The sequence below is a fragment of the Cynocephalus volans genome, chromosome 6, assembly GCF_027409185.1.
Source record: "Cynocephalus volans isolate mCynVol1 chromosome 6, mCynVol1.pri, whole genome shotgun sequence".
Taxonomy (NCBI): Eukaryota; Metazoa; Chordata; class Mammalia; order Dermoptera; family Cynocephalidae; genus Cynocephalus; species Cynocephalus volans.
In genome coordinates this window covers 130,572,718-130,579,099 of record NC_084465.1, presented here as the reverse complement: position 1 = coordinate 130,579,099, position 6,382 = coordinate 130,572,718, and the positions used below count along the sequence as shown (strand labels likewise).

General features: G+C 37.4%; 1 pseudogene; it reads right to left on the bottom strand.

Moving 5' to 3' along the window:
- Nucleotides 1–4,805: 4,805 nt before the first annotated feature.
- On the bottom strand, nt 4,806–5,546 carry LOC134381054 (actin, cytoplasmic-like; annotated as a pseudogene).
- Between the last annotated feature and the right edge of the window lie 836 nt (nt 5,547–6,382).

The window sequence follows — 6,382 nt, the reverse complement described above, 5'->3', positions numbered from 1 at the left end:
CTTCCTCAAAATATGCAGTTATAAGGTAAGTTGCCTCAAACTTGTTTTCTGAAACACAAATTATGATGATCCAGTGGAACAGGCTAGGTTTGAAAGGGGAAAAATGGATAGAGATTTAACAATTTATATTATGCTAAGGTAGCATTTGTGTTTAAAAGTAACCGAAAATAAACAAAAATGAGAGTTACAATCATAATAATACAAAACAAAAGCAAAAACTTAAATAGAGCTCAGTGTGCATTAGTCTCAGTTCAAAAAAGTTTACATGCATTGATTCATTTAATACTTGCAACAAACCTATGAAGTATTATTTTTATTCTAACTGAACAGATGAGTAAAACTCCAAGAAAAGTTAAATAACACACAGCTAATGCATGGAGAAATGAGCATTCATAATCCAGGCATTCGGGATCCAGAATATATACTAAAACAGAGAGTTTGAGTATTGGTACTGAAGAAAAATTTGAAGATGCACTCTACCCAAATGAAAGTTGAATCAAATTAAGAATTTAATGTAAATTTTGGAAATACCAAAGCACTTCTACATCTGGCCTTACTCCTGTTTTGAGACCTAGGGGTAATGTAGGGACTGTGAAAAATATGAAAAGTCAAAATTCTGGAAAGAATTACAGCAAAGCATTAACACAGATTGTCACTGAGTATAGAAATTATCAATTACCTCCCTCTCTTAATTTCCTATATATTTTTTATTTTGTATTGGTTAGACATGATTCCCTTTATAACAAGAAGAACAAACTCTATAACATTTATAACATGACAATTAAACTCTTTCAATATATCTCATCATTTGTGTGACTTGTACTCTTGTCTTTTTAACTGAAATCATAGTATGGATGTTAGACAAATTAGCTGTAAGCATGTATCAGTCAGCTAGTGAAACATTGGTTGGCCGCATTGTACCAGTGTCTTGGATTGCCTGTTGTCAAGGAAATGTAGCCATATTTTCTGTGCTGACCAGATATTAGGGGAATAAGAAGCTTGGCATAGGTAGATATGTGTGGGAAAATAAAGATTATGTTATTTGTTGGTTTCTATGATGTTTGATTTGTTTGCTTATTTTATTTTGATTTGCTTTAGGAATATCCAATGAAGAGCAAAGTCTTTGTAAAGGAGAAAACACAGGGACTTTTTCACTGTGGTAGATAGACTGATCTTTCTAATATAGTCTCCTTCCTCGGAAAATGAATAGACTGATCTAAAATGAACCAACTAATCCAAACCTATACTCATTTTTGCTGACCAAAAAAAGAAAAAAAATATTATGCCTCATATAACCTCAGAGCAAGATGTACAGCTTGGCTCATTCTGATGAAAGTCTTCTATCATTAGCCTCAAAAGACATCTATGGACATTAGGCTTTGCTCTTTAATGATTTTCTGGAACAAATTGTTATAGGGTCCTAATATGGTCAAACTCCATTCAAAGACCTGCAAGTGGCTTAAAGGGGTTCCTGGAAAATCCACTGTTCTAAGATCATTGAATGGTGGAGAAAGACACATGACACATCCTATCCTTTAGGGATCGTGCTTTTAATTGGAGAGTCTGTTTAAAAGAATTAATATCTATAGCGCTCAATTTACTAACTTTATGTAGATTAGTAAGGGAATCAGAAAAACTATGAGGTGATAATCGGCCTAAGCTTGCATTAGAATATTGGGTCTGACCTGGATATTTCCAATATATGTAGAAGGGAAGCAAAATGGAAATCTTGCATTTTTTTTTGTGCATGAATGATTTCTTCCCAGTCTTAATCTTCACTTATTTCACTGCTTGAAGTGACTTCCTTCACTGTTCCCTTTTGGAGAATCCTAGTTCAGCTAGATTAGAACAACAGTGAGCATCTTTTGTAATGAGGTTGTTTTCCCCCAAAATGCAAATATGGTAATAATAAATGTATGTGTTGTCATTTATATTAAATAAATTGGCTTGCATCTTATTACCAAAGTCTGGAAAATGGGGAGGAAATTAAATACATCTCTGTACATCTCTATATATAGACAGATACAGTGGTTATTTTTTTTAATTACATGGGAAATAACAATTTGAGATATTGTGCATAGTATAAAATTATTCATATTGTTAATATGCTATGAACTATGGTACTACATTGCAGAACAAAGTCATGTTCTCCAAGAGCATAAACAAAAAATCACCTTTCTATTGTGAAACCATCTTGATAATTAAAAAGCTTACTAATGTCAAAGTGTGCGGTGGAAATCAGAAACAAGAGCATTTTACATATGTAGCAAAAAAAACACAAAAATCAAGCAGATATAGGACAAGAATCATATCTAAACAGCATTATATGGTACAGGATTTAGCCCAATGCTCTACCCAGTGTAGGTGGGCAATGCAATTATGTTGTTTTAATACATGAGAGAAGACATCAGTGTCCAGGAAACTAATCATAAATAACCTCAATCTAGGGGGATGGGTGGTGGTGGATAGAAAGCATTCTCTTCAGGGAGGCACATGCAATTTGAAAGAAGAAAACATTTTCAAGAGCAAGAGGAAGACTGGCTGCAACATGCAACTAGAAACTATATAAAACATATCTTTTACTGTATTGGAGAGCTGGTAGAAATCTCCAGGGGCCAAAGTACAAACAAGACAATAGCATGAAAAAGAAAAATAAATATCCAAAATATAAAACAGTGAGATAAAACAAGAAAAAAACTCACCAATATATAGTTTACAAGAGATACAACTAAAATATAAGAAAACATAAATATTACATGTAAAAGACAAACAAACAAACAAGCAAAAAAACCTAGAGCAATATCAATCAAAAGGAAGCTGGTATACATATCTTGCTATAAAATAATTAATTAAATTTAAATACAAAATCCATTATTAGGGACAAAAGCTCATGCTGACTATTGTAACTATTTTAAGTTGCATGCATCTTAAATATTTTAAAAACAGATGTAGCAAAAACTGATGCAAATATAAGAAGAAATGGACCAAACCTTCGTCATAGTGGGAGTTTTCAACATTGTTTGAACAATTATTTGTAGATAAAGCACACAAAGAAATAGCAAAGCTGGAGAAGGTTTATTTGAAAAATATAACTAACATGATTGACATCATGTATATATTTGTAACCCTGTATCGAATTATACCTATTCTTGCCAAGCATACGGTGGATATTTTTTCAAATGACCATTTATGTGGCCATAGAGCAAGTCAATAAATTTTTTTTTTTAAAAAGCACATTGCAATTAAGTTAGATATCAGCACTTTGAAAATAACATTAAAAAAGTCATTCAGTGGAGAATTTTAGAAGACATTTTATAAATTTTAAAATACTTTCAACTTTAATTTGTAATAAAATAGTTCAGATTCATTACGAAGTCAAAATAGTATTTCTGAGGACATTTAGGGTTTTAAATGTCAATAGTGGACAGGAATAAAATCTGAAAACGAATTAGCTACAAGGTAGTATTTCAACGGAATAAATGCAAAGAAGTGGAAGAAAGAAAAAAGATAAGAACAGAAAACAAAGATTCAACAGCATTGATAAACAGAGTAAACAGTATTTAATGAAGAGTAATGTGATAGATGAACCTCAATTGAGATAGATAACAGAAAAAGAAGAAAGGCATTTTAGAATGAAAAAGGAGGGAGTGACTATACCCTGGAGATTATAAAGATATTGAAGGTATTTCCAGATTCTTGATAAAGGATTATTGGGTAATAGTCAATTTCCCTTCTATAAACAACAAAAAAGCCTGGGGAGAATAAAAAACAAACTACTAAACAGTGTTCATGGTCTAACAAAATAGTGACAGATTCCTAGGCAGGAATTCAGAGGAGAGAACTGCTCAGAGAGGTGAGCCTGGGACATTTCAGTCCCAGGAGTGCGTCAGTCTAGGAAAAGGCAGCTGAGAGTCTCAGCCCTTTTTTGCTAAGGACTTGAGGCGATGGGCAAGGGGCAGACTCCTACCTAGGCTGTTAGGAGCTATGAACTTGCATAGGGAACTTCTCTGAACGATACACTTCATTCACCTTAGAGCTGCAGTTTTTGGGTTTTTTTTTTTTTTTTTTTTTTTTTTGCTGCAGCACTTTATTTTTCCTTGAACAATAACGTGTTGCTGAGGCCTAATGTTCTCACATAACAGTAGAATATCAAAATTTGTTGTCTTAATTAATTCTTAAAGAATTAAGAATTGTGTACAAAAACCTTACATAAATTAAAAGGATGAATAAATGTACAGGTGTAAATGCAAACCATTTCCAACCCATAGCAAGTAACGACCCATGGTGTTCTGGTGGGAAAACATCAGGTTGGAAAGGAACCTGGGTCCTAAGGCTCGGCCTTGTCCAACTGTGTCAGACCCACAAGAGAGAAATGACAACTGATTCACGAACTCTTACCAGCCTCTAGAGAAATCCTGGAATAGTTGGCTCTGACACGTTAATACCCTGCACAGATCAACAAACTGATGGTCACGCAGACTCACCAAGCTGCGGACTTCTCCATAAGCCATGTTCTCACTCAGCCACCAAGTGGCCAAGCCCCGTGCACTAAGGGTTTAAACCAAAGATATGTACAGGGTATGAAACGTATACCAAAGGAACAGGTGACTCGAACACAAGGTCAAAATCAGCAATAAGTTCTACCATCCAGTGCTGATATCAGACACAAGCTTCAAGGACGAATTGTTTTTCAGAGGCTTATTCCAGCTTCGTGAGGCTAGCACGAGGTGTATGCATTTGCCACAGCAAATTTATGCTTGGGAATTAACTCACGCAGCAAGGCTACGCATCTGCTTGCAGTCCACTTAGGAGCATTTGCGGTGGACTACGGAGGGGCCCGACTCGCTGTACTCCTGCTTGACCAGCTACATCTGCTGGAAGGTGGACAGCGAGGCCAGGATGGAACTGCCGATCCCTGCAGAGTACTTGCGCTCAGTGGGGGCGATGATCTAGATCTTCATGGTGCTGGGTGTCAAGGCAGTGATCTCCTCTGCATCCTATCTGCAATGTCTGGGTACATGGTGGTGCCACCAGACGGCACCGTGTTGGTGTACAGGTCCTTGAGGATGTCCACATCACACTTGATGATGGAGTTGAAGGTGGTCTCAGAGCGACGGGAGGCGTACCAGGACAGCACGGCCTGGATGGCCACCTACATGGCCAGGGTGTCGAAGGTCTCGAACATGATCTGGGTCATCTTCTCCCTGTTGGCCTTGGGGTTCAGGGAGCCTCAGTCGGCAGCATGGGGTTTTCCTCGGGAGCCACGCGCAGCTCGTTGTAGAAGGTGCGATACCAGATGTTCTCCTGTCATCCCAGTTGACGGTGCCATGCTCGATGGGGCACTTCAGGGTCAGGATGCTTCTCTTGCTCTGGGCTTCATCACCCACGTACGAGTCCTTCTGGCCCATGCCCACCATCATGCCCTGGTGCCGAGGGCGCCCCACGATGGAAGGGAACACGGCTCGGGGGGCCTCGTCTCCAGCAAAGCCAGCTTTGCACATGCCGGAGCCATTGTCCATGATGAGTGCAGCAATTTCTTCTTCCATTGTGATCAGTGGCTGTGGCAGTGGCCACGGAGGAGCTGGTGGCGGAGCAGCCGGAAGACGCGGAGCACAGGCCGGTGGCAAGTGAACGAGCTGCAGCTTTTACAACAGGATATTTGTTCATCTCAGGAGACATCCAAAAGGTAGACCTACTTTGTGGATACCAGGTGCTGAAGGCATCAGGGCTAGAGTTTGTCAAAGTCCACAGCAAAGATCTTACAATGCAATCCCGGCTGAGAATCAGGGCTTCAAAGTATCCATATGCTGTACTCTCACAATTGTTTTGGTGACTTAGAAATAATTCCAGCCTTGGTCCTGGCGGAAGAAAACAAAAATTCTTTCTGGAGGAAACTAGTACTCTATGGCATTTCAAATTATATATAAAAGTAACTAATATGTATTTTTGCGGGCTGTTGTTTTATGTAAATGTTTTATGTATATATATATATGTATACACTTGTATGTATATATATTGTCGTTTTAATCTTATATAAACCATTTTCTAAAAACTGCTATTAATCCTAAAATTTTTGTATATTATTTGAGGGTTTCCGGGTACACAATATTATCTCTAAATAGTAGTGGATGTACTTCTTTCTTTCAAATCCTTACACATCTGTTTCTCTTTCTTGCCTTATTGCCTTTGCTGAGGATGCTAGTAAAAGGCTGCATAGAAATGCTATTTTATTTTTTATGATATTAAAATAGATGAAACCCTCTATTTACTATTTAATACATAGGCTGTGGGGAGGGGTTGATGGATATGCTTTATCACATTAAGAAATTTGTCTTAATTCCTAACTTTTATCATTATTTGCATTTATCGAGATGATCATATG